Source organism: Cibotium barometz, chromosome 50 (genome assembly GCF_041138505.1).
Source record: "Cibotium barometz isolate CiBa-2024 chromosome 50, ASM4113850v1, whole genome shotgun sequence".
NCBI classification, from domain to species: Eukaryota; Viridiplantae; Streptophyta; class Polypodiopsida; order Cyatheales; family Cibotiaceae; genus Cibotium; species Cibotium barometz.
The window spans coordinates 14,343,381-14,358,866 of record NC_141095.1 but is presented as its reverse complement, the minus strand read 5'-3'; the positions used below and the strand labels follow the sequence as shown (position 1 = coordinate 14,358,866).

General features: G+C 49.7%; 1 protein-coding gene across 2 annotated transcripts in view; it reads left to right on the top strand.

Annotated features, from left to right (window-relative positions):
• LOC147609840 (uncharacterized) overlaps positions 1–15,486 on the top strand; it is an 87,753-nt gene that overhangs the window by 33,914 nt on the left and 38,353 nt on the right. The gene's annotated exons all lie outside the window — the stretch shown is intronic.

Below are 15,486 nucleotides of genomic sequence, written 5' to 3'. Positions count from 1 at the left end.
ACACTCCTGGGATAATTGTCTTCCTCTCTCAATAGCCAACTGCTTATGTGTGATACTCCCTTGGCCCATGAATATCGATTCGTGCCCATGTAAAGGATGTAACATACTTCCCCCCTTACGAGCTCACCTCCAAAGGAGAGAAGTCAATTGGACAGATCCCTATGGATTCATCCACAACCCATTGAAGATTCTACATCGATAATTTTAACCCTTTCAAATGTTGCTTTTCACATCTGAGGAGTCTTGTCTGTTGAGATATCAATCTTAACAAGAGCGTTCCAAACTCGGCTAAGCAACCATTCTTTGTTTTTCTTTGGCTACCCGAAATTTTTTTTTTTTCCCGGGAGAGAGATCGTACTAATAGTTAACATTACAACTCGCTCAACGTCCCAGCCACGCTGGTGTCGTGAGCTACAAGATCATCTACGCGGCCCTCTGAAGAGGGCGACGAGCACACTCGACCACAGAGAGCGGAGGGGCTACACTGGAGTCCTCCTGGGAAAGGCGGCCAGAACACGATCGACGCCGAAAGGGAAGCTTATGGAGAGCGCGGATGAGAGGTGCCGCCGAGGGGTCCAAGCAGGGTTTGAACCCAAGACCTTTCGGTCCTAGGCAAACACTTTACCACTTGGACTATCACCTCTTGGCGGCTACCCGAATTATGCATGGTATAAGTTGAAACTTTGACTTATCTTGGACAAGTTTCTTGTAAAGCCATCATGGACTCCTTCATGAGTCCTATAGGTTCTCTAATGTATGATATCTTACATAAGAACCCAAAGTTTGGGGAAAGCCTTTGAGTCTCTTCACCCAAGGCGACCCAAGCATACCCAGGGTTCTTTATTGAGAAGAGTCCAATTTTGCAGGCTTCTATTCTTAATCGTGTGCATGTGTATGGATCTTGTAAGAAGGTTCTCTCACTTGGAGGCCACGACATGACAAGTGTTTTGCGCATGTGAATGGATGAATTCCCAGGAAGAACTCTGGTGTGAGCCCAAGGACATGACAAAATGTACTTTCGGCATGTATACAGGGAATGAACAGCCCCCAAAAGGTTGGTAGTGTGTATTTGCGAGTTTGTGTGTGAACCTGGAACCACCTCTTAGGAGGGTGGATAAGAATGCATTTCTCTCTGTGCCTATCATCTCCACCATGGTGGTCTTCCACCCGCCATAACCTAGCCCTGCGCGCTTCAATTGGTATTAGAGCCGCTCCTGTCTCCAGGCTCAGCATTTCCGCCTTCGCGCTCCCATCTCTGCCAAATTGAGCCCATTTCCGTCGATAGCCCGGCAGACCCCATGATAGGGTGCTGACAGGGCTGAGCTGAGTGCTGCCAACGTCACCACCTCCCTGCGCGGGGGGGTGTGGGGGTTTTGAGCCGCCCGCCTTCCAGGTGGAGCTAGTCATTGCAAGCCTCTACTGGGCCAACCCTCTTTTTGGCTCCCAACTCCGCTTCTTTTTTTTTCCAGCTTGCCACTTTGCTCATCTCCCCCCCCCCCCCCCCCCCCCCCCCCGCACTTGCTCCTCTTGCCTGCACCACGCCGTCTGCTCGCAGCCGTCCTCCCGGCTGTCCTTCTCGTCTGCCCATAGTATCTGAGCCTATGGTCCTTGCTGGCTGGAGTTCATTACTGCTGTTGGTGCTGCTCTCAAATGGCGTGACTTCATCGTTGGTATGAACCACTGGCCACTACGAAGCTGCCGTGTCATTAGCAACTGCAACTCGTCGAGCTGCAAAGCACCAAAAATAAATAAATAAATTAGCCCTTTTCTAAAAATCAGAGAACTTAGCTCAATCCTGCAACAACAACATAAATTTGGGGGATCTTATAAAAAATCTACTCAATATCATGGCCCTATCAGGACCAGCAATAGATAGGTCCTCTGGCACTGGGTTCCCTACCTGGTTGCCTGAAACACAGCTTTTATTGATGTGTGAAGGAGTCTAGGAGATAGTCTCGAGTGACGAAGAAGATCCATAAGACATTGTGCCAGAAAAGCGCAAGATATGGTGACAACGCAATGAGTGAGCTATCGCCTGGGTTGGCATGAGCCTTTCAGATTCTTTGGTGCACCATATTGACTTCAAAACAACAGCATAGCAAATATGGGCAAAGCTGGAAAGAGTCTTTGGTAAAAAATCACTAACTCAAAAGTTTATTGAAAGCTCAAATTTTATGATCTCAAAATGCATCAAAGTGAGGAGTTAAGTGATTATTTGGCCAAATTTGGGTCAACAGTCCGGCAATTAGTTGGCCTTAAATGTGAGATAGAAGATGAAGACAAACTGGCTGTTTTCATCAATAGCATGCGAGGGATAACACAATTTGAACAAACCTTGGAGATCCTTCGTGTAGCAACACCAAAGTTTGAATATCTAGCTACCTTGCTCCTTGAGAAGGATAGAAGAATCAAAGAAGATCAGCAAGCCATCATTAATATTGACTACGACAAAGCCTTTGTGGGAGCACAGAATTGGAAGAATAACAAGAAGATACAGTGCATGTACTGCAAGAGGATGGGGCACAAGGGGCACATGGAGTTGAACTGCTTCAAGAAGATGGAGAAAGAGCAAGCCAAGCACCATGCTAACCTTGTAGTTGTGATGGGCTGAAATTTTTGCAAGAGTACAACGATTGTTTTGTTGTTGAGTTACTAAATGAGTTGCCGCCCCTACGACCAGAAGATCATCGCATTGATCTTGTGCCGAGTAACTCACCATCTAATAGGCCAGCCTATCGTGTAAGTGCATCCCAAAGAGAGGAGATCATGAAGCAGGTAAATGAACTTCTTGAGAAGGGTTTGGTTCAGCCAAGCTCTTCCCCATATTGTTCACCCTGTCGGAATGCACAATGGAAAATGAGACAAGTGCTGTGAGAAACAAAACGCTGAAGTGTAGAGAGAGAGAAGCTGTATAAACTCTGCCATATACATGAAGATCTAATACAAAAGAGCGTGGGTGGCAAGGGTGGTATTTATACCATTCTGCAGTGCTGGTTGGCCAGGTCAAAAACAGCCGACAGCTTGCTCATCATGTCCACGATTGTGTAAAATACAGTCGGCCAGCATATACATAGTCAGTCAACAGAGGACATCAGTCGGCTAGTCCAGAGAGAGTCGACCAGCACAAGACAGCCTCCCATGACCCAAAAACAGGGAGAAAAAACATGGAAAAAATGGGGAAAACTCCTAGGCGGGCACACCCACAACAAAGGCCCTCACTGAGTAATATGTACAGGTAGGAGATGGTTGCTAACACCCCCTCTCAGCTCTTGGATGTGGAACCAACCCGGAGTGCTGCTGGAGCATAGCTTGAGGTAGAGACTTCATGAAGGATCCGCCGCATTTTCCTCGGTCGAACAATAAACAAGCAAGATGTCACCAGCCAAAATCTTCTCACGAACTTAGTGATATTGTATCTCTATGTGCTTGGTCCGGGCATGGAAGACCGGGTTCCGAGCAATAGCTATATAGCTCTGGTTATTGCACGAGATGACTGTGGGTTCATTCTGTGGAAACCCAATCTCGCCAAGTAACCTCTGCAGCCACACAACCTCGCAAGCAGCACCACAAGCAACCCGATACGCTGTCTTTGTAGAAGACAAGGCAATAGTTGGCTGCCTCTTGCTGCTCCATGAAATAGCTCCGGAGCCAAGGATAAAATCGTAGCCTAATGTAGATCTCCTCGTGTCTGGATCTCCTCCCCAATCTGAGTCACTCCAACCTTGAAGTCCGATTCCTTTTTTTTTTTTTTCCCGGAAAAACGATCCTTCTATTAGTTAATGAGAAAACGCCATAAGGCTACAAAGCTCACCTCGCAAGAAGGGATAAAAAAACACAGTGAACACCTGAGCTCCACCCCCGTGGCTGGCCGCTCTCTGGGGGGGGGGCTACCTAGTAGTACATGTGGGAGGTGAGAAAAGCCAAACTGGAGGCCTATAGTGCCAAGTGACATCCTCGCCCCTCATGGTGAGGAAAGGGCCAGGCTGCCAAGTGCGGAGGAAAGCCTTGCGGCGATCTCTCATGCGATCCGAGTCCCCATGGAGTTTCCCCCAGTGTCCTCTCAAGGTGTGAATGATGTCCACCCAGAGGGCCTGTATGACCTCCGCCGGTGGAGTCGCCTGGCGGTCAATGGCCTCCCTGCATCGGGCTCTCCATATGTGCCAAGCCGTCATGCTGCTGATCATCTCGCATCTGTGCCCGACCCCCTCCTGAGGGGCTGCCGAAGAGAAGTCTGGCGTCGGAACCACCGCCATCGCCCTGTCAGAGACCTGGATGGTCGCACTGCCAGGGACGTCCTCATATCCAAGGGCCGGGCCGCTGTCCGTGGCCCAAGCCACCGCACCCCACGTCACCAGCATCTCACCTGGTGAGCCTGCAAAAACCATCCTGAGAGCGCGCTGCCAGACCTGCTGTGCCTGTGGGCAATCCCATAAGCAGTGCTGCTGCGACTCCTGTGCATGGCCGCACCGAGGGCAGGACGTTGGGTGTCTGCCAAAAGCTAGCCAGGCCCCCACAGCCAATCCTCTATGCGTTGTGAGCCAGAGAAAAAGCGTCACCTTCCGGGGCCGGAAGCTGGCCCAAAGGCGCTGCCAGAAGTCCCTAAGAAAGGCAGGGGAGAGCCCCTGTCGCCGCCAATGCTCGGCCGCCGCCGGGGTGCTCGCTATCTTGTGCCTCTGAATCCGCCGCCCCAGCCTCGCTGTGTACTGAAAAAAGGGGATGCCTGGGCTGGTAGGGGCCGAGTAGGGATCTCGCCAAAACCACTCACCTGGATCCCACTGAAGGTGAATAAGAGGCCTGCTGTCCCAAGCCCATAATCTCCAAGAACAGTCCTCCCCTATCGAGGCCGGTAAGGGGTCTACATGCCACTGTCTCTGATGAAAGCCGACCACCCGCACCCTCTGAAAAATACAACCCTGTAGCTCATCCAAATCTAGTCGTGTCCTCTGAAGCTGGCCACCCTCCCCCACCTCGAAAGTGAGTGGGGCGACTCTCTCCGCTGTGCCGCAGACCGCTAGAAGGATCTCATGCTGAGTAAAGACACCCATCCACTGTGGAGGTGGAGGGTCCTGTACTGGGGTCCGCCACTCCCGGGGGATGGCCGCCTCAATGTCCTGTCTCATCAACTCTCTGCCCCTCATCCCACTGAGTCTCCTCTCCTGAGCCTCTAGAGGCAGCTGCTGAAAACATATCCAGTCGTCTAGGGACTGGGCTGGGCCGGAGCTCAACGGGCCCCACGACACGTGAGACCGCGATCCAACCACATGGCCACTGGGAAGTCGAATCAAGGGGTTCCAGATCAATGGCTGCCTCAGGCGCTCCTCATCGGTGCCCGGGGGAGTCTGGAAGAGTGACGGCCTCAAATGCGCCCAGGCCCTCAGGAGGCTAGCTGCAAAACGCTCCTCGAAGCCAAGGCCCACTCCTCTGGATCGCTGCTCTGTAAAGATCCACCTGATGCTGGGGGTCCAGGGGCCGCTAAGAGAAGGAGTGTGGCTGAGCATCCTGGAAACAAGAAACTCCTTCCACGGCTCAGCGCCTGGTAGGAGGCCACGAACTACCAACTTGCCAAGCAAAGCTTGGCTTTGGCAAATAGGATCAACAATGCCCAGGCCGCCTCTCTCCCTCGGCTGAGTGATCACAGCCCATGCCACCTTGGCCCTGGCGGGCCGCCCGTCGCCACCAGACCAAAGAAAGTTCCTGATGAGCCTCTGCACCTGGCCAATGCACGCCCGAGAGAAGGCCCAGCAAGAAGTGATGCACCACATGGTAGCAAGCAGAACCTGGTTGGCCACAACTACTCGGCCAGCCAGAGATAAACGAGCGGTACTCCAATACAGAAGCTTCTTCCGAATGCTCAGAAGAAAGGGGGCTATCTGCTGCTCCGGAGATATGTCAATGCCCACATAGCATCCCAAATAACGCACTGTAGGGCCGGGGGGCAGCCACTGAAAACCATCAACTGGCCTCAAAGTCGGGGGGGGCATAGAACTGACCCACAACCCACACGACTTGTGCCAGTTGATCAAAGCGCTCGAAGCTCTGCAAAACCTGTCCATGGCTGAGGCGAAGCGGCGGAGGTTCTCCTCACCTCCCTGAAGATAGACAGCAGTGTCATCCGCAAACTCCGAGTCTAGGAGTTCCTCCAAGGAGCGGATGGGAAGCTGGAGGCCCCGCAAACCTGTATCCTGTGCCGTCAAAAAAGTGCTCATGGCCTCCGCCACAAAAAGAAAAAGAAAAGGCGCCAAGGGGCACCCCTGCTGCACTGAGCGCGAGAGCTGGAACCTCTCTCCGCGCACGCCCTGTATCAGCACCTGGCTATGAGCCGATGTGTAGAGTGCAGAGACCCCACGGATCCACTGAGGGGGGAAGCCCATCCTCTCCATAGTGCCTTCCAAGAAGGCCCAGTCCACCCGATCATATGCCTTCTCGAAGTCGAGAAGGAGCACTGCCAGATCCTCCTGCCGAAATCTAGCCAAAGCCGTAGCCTCCCAGAAAGAGAAAGGGCAGGTCACACAAGGTTCATCCTCGTTGACACGAACACCACCATTGCCTACCCCATTTCAGTACAGCTTGGATTCCGCCTACCTAGACCTTTGACGGCAGGAGATCAATCAAATCATCATGGGTAGATCTACTCGGAATACACATACATTGTATGTGGATATCCCCATCAGAGAACGGTAAGAAATGTAAGTTCTACAAAGACCACTTCTTGAGACTGTCTGAGGATTTGAGATCTTGAGATACATACAGATGCACATGTCACTTGCTATGTGTATTGCGAGATTGGCCACAGCTCAGGGTTGTTGGGGTAAAGGCACTATGCCCACCCTTATAGTGTGTACAAGCCCATAAGTTATAGTACATAGTACACTTAGTACTTTTAATGTACTAAGTGCACTATGTGTACTAGTGCAATATACATGTGTGATAGGGGAGTCACACACTCATTCTTCATGAGTTGACTTATCCCCACAACTCTCTCTCCCTCTCTCCCTGCAATGTGTATGTCTCCCACATGAACTCTAACCCTAACTCTCTCCCATTCAACTGGTATCAGAGCCATAAGCCTAACTTGTACCGTCGTGCTGAATTCTGAAGGTGCTGGTCGTACCCTGATCTGGTTGCCTTTCTCTGCCCAGCCAACAGGCGTGGGCTGCTTCAACTGCTGCCCAGCAGCTAGGCGTAGGCAGCCAGTAGCGTGGGCTGCCCAGCAGCCACGAGAACTGCCCAGCCATTCAGGTGCAGCCAAGCGCCTACAGCAGCCAGCCAGGCGCCTACAGCAGCCAGGCGTCAAGCGTAGCTGGAGGAGTCGGGCAGCCATTTCTACGCTGAATCACACGCAGGCGTGTCAGCGCTGGACAGTACAGGTATGCAGTCGTGTCAGCGTTTCGGCAGTACAGGTGCGCAGGCGTGTCAGCGCTGGGCAGCGCACGTACGAAAGCGAACCATTCGGCAACATTGAGTCGGTGCCATTAATACGTGCGCTACACCAGCGAAGGGGATGAAGTGGCGGGTCTGGCTTGGTCTCGTTCAGCAAGCTCACCTTGCTGCATCCAGAGGAGACTCCGCCAAAGGGCCCCTTCGGAGCTTATCTGCAACAGCTCGCCGTTTCTCAAGTGCTGCATCACGGAAACCATGGCTTTCGTAAGAAACACTAAGAGTTCTCAACAGCAGAGCGCTTGCCATTGAATCACGGCATGCTGGATTGACTAGGGCCGCCTCGCAGAATCGAATCCACAGCAGCATCAATACAGCAAACCCCCCTTTCTTGCAACAAAAAATCAGAAATTACAAGGTATTTTGCTTCAATTTTTCTTGGGATTTGCAATTGAGCAGGTACAATCATCAATTGAGCAGGTACAAGTGCCGAATTGCTCAATTTTGAGCAAAATTGGCAAAATTGGGTGACATTGGTCACAATCAGGATCAATTTGCAGGAAATTGGATGTCAAAATTTGGGGCTTTTGATGTAATTGTGCAATTAAGCACTCATACATGCTGTATGATGTGAGAAATCGCACATTCGGGCAAAATTGCAGTGCAAATCAAGGGGCTTTTGTGCCGATTGGATTGATTTGCATGCAGGCACTCACAGTTGATGCTTTGGGCAACGTGTTGATGCCTGGCAAGCACTCAATGTGCCTGTAAATCAAGGGGCTTTCATGTATTGGATGTATATGTCTAGATTTATACACCAGGGCCTTTGTTGTGGGTGTGCCCGCCCTTATGAGGTGTTTTCCCATTTTTCCCCACTCTCTGTATTTTTCCCCTATTTTTTCCCATTTTCCTGAGGCTTGGGAGGGCTGCCAGAGGGTGCCAAGAGCAGTACAGTGCTGGCCGACTGGATGTTTATCAGTCGTGGGCACTCTTGCTGCTGGCCGACTGTTTTTGATCAGTTTTGGGCACCAGATTGCTGGCCGACTGCATTTATGCAGTCGTGGACCTTTTTATCAGTCGTGGGCTTTTCCTTATGCTGGCCAACTGCCCACTAGGGGGGTATATATAGGTCCTCAGCCCCCATACCTCATTTGTATCATATCTCGGGATCTTCTTGTGTATATAGAGCAGAGTTACACGCCTACATCTGTCTCTCTCTCGTGCTGTTTTTTTGCCTGCGTTTTTGCTCGTGTTCCCAGATTTGGTCATCATCTCCGCTGCGTATTCTGACATGGTATCAGAGCCCTAGGCTCTAGATAGGTCTTGGGATTTGTGTGAGCAAGAGGGGGACTGTTTTGTGGCTGATTGGTGGACTGTTTTGGGCTGATCGGGAAGAGGAGAAGCAAGAGGAAGGCGGGCTGATTTGCTGGACAGCCACTTGCAGGTTTTAGTTCTTCTTTGTTCCCACCCACCCACCCTTTTCAGAGTACATCCCCGCGATGGCAAATCTGTATGAGATGGCCGAGAGACATGTGAAGATCCCGACACTCCCCACGTTCCCGGTGGACCGTCAGTTGGACGGGAGCAACTACGGCATATGGAAGGTGATGATGGAATCCGTTTTGGAGTCTTACGACCTCACCGATTTCGTCGTTGTTGGTGTTCCACGGCCGGAAGTAGAGGAAGGGGAGTTACCGTCAACCCGAAGGGACCGGGAGGCCCAGACGCAGATGTGGGATCGCGTCAACGCCAGGGTCCGTTCGTTTATTTTCCTCAACTGCACACCGCAGGTAATCAATCATGTAAAGCATATGACGCTGGCCAGAGGTATATGGCAGCATTTGGCCTCACTTTACAACAGGGTATCGCCCATGAAGAGGATTTCCTTGGAAGTACAGATGCGGGTTATGAGCCCTGCAAAGTCGTCGACGATGCGGGAGCATATTAACAAGCTGCAGGCTCTTCAGCAGGAAGTTCTTCAGGCTGGGAAGGAGATATCGTCAGAGGACATGGCCATAACGTTGCTGTCACATTTGCCCTCTTCGTACACAGCATTTTACTCCTCTTTGATTACCAGTGGCAGGCTCAGCACCATCACGTGGGAGGAGCTTGTGCCCATGGTCTTGGACCAGGAGGAACGATTTACGAACCCTCCTCAGGGTGGAGGTTCGGAGGCCTTAACTGGCCAACGGTCGAGAGGCCGTAACACAGGCAAGGGGAAGGCTTCGTCGGAGAAGTCTTCTGAGAAGAAGTCCGAAGCTGACCGCGAGAAACTGAAGGCAGAGAGGACCTGTAATGATTGTGGCGAGAAAGGCCACTACTGGAGGCAGTGTCCCAAGCGGAAGACCGAGAAGGGTGAAGACTCCTCAGCAATCATGAAGACTCCGGCTTTTGTGCACCTGGAGGTGATGGACAGCGATGCTTCATTTTCTTCAGGCAGGGAGGAGATTGGAGGATTCTCCGCAACGGATACTCGGGAGTGGATTCTCGATAGTGGTGGTTCTAGGCACATGACTCCTTCCCGTTCCGGTTTACAGGATCTCTGCAGGCTTTCTGGTCATATTCTTACTGGGGATACGTCCACTATCCCAGTTCACAGTGAGGGCAGGTTGGAGATAGTTCCCAATGGTAGAGGGGGGAAGGATTCCTCCCAGGTGTTGTATGTTCCATCACTTGGTTTTCATCTGTTGTCAGTGCATCAGGTTTGCAAGACTGGCGTACGGGTGGAGTTTGATGAGCATTTTGTTGCTCTCCGAGACAAAGCAACAGGCCAAGTGGTTTGGGAAGGCGGAGTGGAGAATGGAGTTTATAGGCTTTCAGCACTCTCTCTCCCAGGTCCTCAGGTTTGTGATGAGTGGCAGTATGGTAATGGCTACTCAGGTGTGGATATGCTACAGGTGCGGGCTTTCCGAGACCAGGTGGTGGATAGCTTACCAGTAGATGGCAGCAGTTGGCAGGAACTTTCCAGTACTGATGTTGGTAGTTCTTGTGTTAGTGAGTCAGAGGAAGCTGAACAGGTCACTTATGCTCTGATGTCTCGTCGTGTTCGGGACATAGAACTTCCAGTAGTTAAGGATGTTCTTTCCACGGGGACCTTTCGGAAAGCCAGGCAGGTGACAGGTGATTACTTGCAGAAGGAGGTGGTTTCTCCAGGCTTTGTGGTTCCGGATTCAGAGGGGGTGGTTGACAGGTTTCATCAGGTTTCCAGGACTTGCTTGCGCACCGTAACAGGTGTTGATCCTTGTGAGCAGTGTGATGTCTCTGTGACTCAGAAGCTGTATGGTTCATTGATATGGTTGATGGACACCGGATTGGACGGGAGCTCCCTGATGAGGCGGTTGAGCTCATGGTTGCAGATGTCTCTTTGTGAGGCAGGATTGCGTTTCCTGTGGTTTCTGCAGCATGCGAAGGATCATGGACTCTTGTACACAGGAGGGGGATTGTTGGATGGAGTCCGACTCCACGGTTGGAGTGACTCGGTTTGGGGAGGAGATCCGGACACGAGGAGATCTACTTATGGCCCAGGAGCAGTTTTACGGAGTAGCAGGAGGAGATTACATTGCAGGTTTGGGCTTCCATTGGAGGAACCCATGGTCATCCAGAGGCACTTTGTTCGTGAACAGATCGTTGCTGATGACATCTTGCTGGAGTTCTGTTCAACGGAGGACAGTACGGTGGACCTCTTCACGAAGTCGCTCTCAGGATTTGCTCAGGCGGCACCCCAGCTCCCAGTGGTTGGTTACACAGCCAGGAGCTGAGAGGGGGTGTTAGAAGTCATCTCCTGTCTAGATTTATACACCAGGGCCTTTGTTGTGGGTGTGCCCGCCCTTATGAGGTGTTTTCCCATTTTTCCCCACTCTCCGTATTTTTCCCCTATTTTTTCCCATTTTTCTGAGACTTGGGAGGGCTGCCAGAGGGTGCCAAGAGCAGTACAGTGCTGGCCGACTGGATGTTTATCAGTCGTGGGCACTCTTGCTGCTGGCCGACTGTTTTTGATCAGTTTTGGGTACCAGATTGCTGGCCGACTGCATTTATGCAGTCGTGGACCTTTTTATCAGTCGTGGGCTTTTCCTTATGCTGGCCAACTGCCCACTAGGGGGGTATATATAGGTCCTCAGCCCCCATACCTCATTTGTATCATATCTCGGGATCTTCTTGTGTATATAGAGCAGAGTTACACGCCTACATCTGTCTCTCTCTTGTGCTATTTTTTTGCCTGCGTTTTTGCTCTTGTGTTCCCAGATTTGGTCATCATCTCCGCTGCGTATTCTGACATATGTGGCCAGGGGGAAGCATCGCAAAGACTCTGGATGCCTTCATGTGCGTCAATGTACCATGTATGATCAGCAATTGATCTTAAATCAAGGGGCTTTTCAAGATTTTATGCTTGTTAAGCTTGGCAAAGCAGCAGGCAAGACATTTATGCCTTGAATCCTCAGAAATCAGCTTGCAATCAAGGGGCTTTTGCCCAACTTCTATTCGGGACTGTTTTATGCAGTGTTCGGGACTGTAAAAGTCTGATTTTCACTCATTTGGACAACCAGGAGAGCATTTATTGCTACTGTACCTGTTGGTACAGATTTGGCACAGCTTTGTGCAAGTTTTGGCATGGCTGTACATTGATTTGAGTGAGGAAAAGGTTCAATTTCAGCTGCTGTACTTGTCGGTACAGGTTTGGTACATCATTGGTGAGCACTTAGTACTGCTGTACAGTACTTTGGAAGGGGAACAGAGCACATTTAAGGTGCTGTCCTAAATCTGCAGCAACCACATTTTGCTGATTTCATCACATAAAGTGGGAGAAAAGTTGCATTTGTGCTTCTGCAGTGGGAGATAAAGCTTGGGAGAACAACTGTGAGCACTTTGTGTGCTTTTGGTGCAGTGTTTGCACACTTGCAGGGAGTCAGGCATTGATAGGTTGCATATTGCTATGGCAACCACAGGTGAGAGCTCTTCATTGCTTCACATCAAGAAGCTTGAAGGCTCACATAACTATGATATTTGGCAAACCCAGTGCTATAATGTGTTGCTCCAGAAGAAGGAGCACAAGCCTATCAAAGAAAGGGGTGTGATGCCCGCTTCTCTTATTGCTGAAGAATGGGAAGATATGGATGAGCTGGCAAGATCTACTATCATGTTGTCTGTGTCAGACTCTTTACTTTTCAGCATTCGTGAAGAGAAGACAGCTTGGGGAATGTGGCAAAGATTGCAGGACTTGTATGCCTAGCAAAGTGCCTCAAGCAAAGTGTATTGGTTGAAGAAACTCATAGGTCTTCAGATGAAGGAAGGGGCGTCTATGGCAGCCCATTTAAATGAGTTTAATGGTATTGTCAGCCAAGTTATTAATCAAAAGTTGGCAATGGACGATGAGTTCAAAGCCACTTTTCTCTTATGCACTTTGCCAGAGAGTTGGGACACATTCAGGACAGCCACTAGCAATTCGAATGCTATGCTGTCATATGCACTTCTTCAAGAAGAGATGAACAGGAAAAACAACTCTGTTGGAAAGTCCAATGCAATGAATGGACGTGGGAGATCTCAGCAAAGGGGTAAAAGCCAAGAACGGGGAAGGAGCAAGTCCCGCTCCAAAAAGGATTTGGAATGCCATTATTGTGGCATAGAAGGGACACATTAAAAAGCAATGCTACAAATGGAAAAATGATCAAAAGGAAAAGGGAAAAGGCAAAGACAAAGACAAAGATGAAGCCAAAGATGTAAAGCCAAAGGGCAAAAGTGGAGTCAAGATTGAAGAAATCAATGTGTCACATGCAGGTGACAGTGAGGATGAGGTCCTATTCACGTCTTCACTTGATGCCCATTCACTTCTTACAGGTGGTCATGGTATGCACTCATGGATCATTGATTCAGGTGTCTCCTTTCATGTCACAGGTTGCAGAGACTTGTTTGTCAGGTATACTGCTGGCAATGAAGGAGTAGTTTATTTGGGTGATAACCATGCATGCAAAATTCTTGGCAGAGGTGATGTGAGGCGTGTGTTTTCAGATGGCTCACAGCTTATGCTCCATGATGTCAGGCATGTGCCTGAGATCAAGAAGAACCTGCTTTCTACTGGACAGCTTGATGATGCTGATTATGTTACCACATTTGGTCGTGGAAAGTGGAAGATTAGTAAGGGCTCACTGGTTGTTGCCAGAGGCTCTAAGGTAGACACTCTTTACTTTATGCATGCAGGTGTTTGTCACCATGCTAATGTAAATGCAACCGAGCTGCCGGAAATTTCTATGTGGCATAGCCGGTTGGGACACATGAGTGTCAAGGGAATGGAGCAATTGTCTCGTTTGGGTTACTTGCCTTCTCTAAAGTTTTCAAGTTTTCAGTTTTGTGAGCATTGTATATATGGTAGGCAACTACAGTGCCCCCACAAGAAAGCTCTTGGACAAAAAGATGCTCAGTTAGAGCTTGTGCATACAGATGTATGTGAGATGCCTTAGCTTTCTTTGGGAGGGGCAAAATACTTTGTGTCTTTTATTGATGATGCCACACGCAAGGTGTGGGTTTATCCTCTTCGTTTGAAGAGTGATACATTCTCAGTGTTTCAGAAGTTTGTTGCTCATGTTGAGAATCAAACTGGCAAAACACTGAAGGCTTTGCGTTCCGACAATGGTGGAGAGTATATGTCCAAACAGTTTCAAGACTTTTGTGATGCTAAAGGCATCAAGAGGGAGCTCTCTACTGCTTATGATCCTCCACAAAACGGGACAGCAGAGAGGATGAACAGGACCGTTCAGGAGAAGGTCCGTTCTATGTTGTCACATGCTGCATTACCTCATGGTTTTTGGGCTGAAGCTGTTATGACAGCCGTTCATCTTATAAACAGGTCACCTAACACGAGGCTTGGTGGGAAAGTGCCAGAGGAAGTATGGACAGGGAAGCCTCCGTCATACAAGCACTTGAGAGTGTTTGGTTGCGTTGCGTACGTGCACATACGCAGGGAAATGCGCACCAAACTTGATCCTAAGTCTCACAAATGCATATTTCTAGGATATGGTGACAGAGGTGAAATGGGGTATAGACTTTGGGATCCCATGAATAGAAAGATTATACGCAGCAATGATGTCATTTTTGATGAAACATGCATGTATAAGGAGCCTGCAAGGCAACAGGAGCCTGGCAGAGTCATCTTTGATGATGATGGACATCATGGACAACAACCAAGGGCTGTAAATCAGCCATTACAGCAGGAAAACCAGCCCTTAAATGGTGCTGAAAATGGTCCAAATGGACAGCCAAAGATGGCAGAAGATATCCCTATGGATATACCACAGTTAGAGGAGATACCGGGCATGATTTTTCAGCCTTATGGCATGGAACAGGAGCCACCAATAGGTGATATGCAGGCTGGACAGCAACTTGCAAATGATGGTCATTGGGTACGGAGGTCCACAAGACCCTCCAGAGCCCCTGACAGGTTTGTTCCAGGGGTTGATTACTTGATGCTCACTGACTGTGGGGAGCCCTCATGTTATAAGGAGGCTTTACAGAGGGTAGACAAGGCTCTATGGGAGCGTGCCATGAAGTCAAAGATGGATTCTTTGCACAAAAATGGAACATGGAAGTTGGTGCATTTACCTGCAGGCAAGAAGGTTTTGCCATGCAAGTGGGTTTACAGGCTCAAAGTTGCACCTGATGCAAAGCCAAGATACAAAGCCAGGTTAGTGGCTAAGGGCTTCAAGCAAGAATATGGTGTGGACTTTGAGGAGATCTTCTCTCCAGTGGTCAAAATGACCACACTTAGAGCTGTGTTAGCTTTGGTTGCACATGATGATCTGGACTTAATTTAGATGGATGTGAAGACTGCTTTTCTTCACGGTGATCTCCATGAGGAGATATATATGCAGCAGCCAGAGGGTTATGTAGTGAGTGGAAAGGAGAAGCTTGTATGCAAGCTGAAAAAGAGTCTTTATGGGCTCAAACAGGCACCAAGGAAACGGTATCATAAATTTGATACATTCATGAAATCTCAAAAATTCAGGAGAAGTGACATAGATCACTGCTTATACACCAAGAAAGCTTTGGATGGCAGTCTATTGATCCTCATCTTGTATGTTGATGATATGTTGATTGCCGAGAAATCTCGTAAGGAGATGG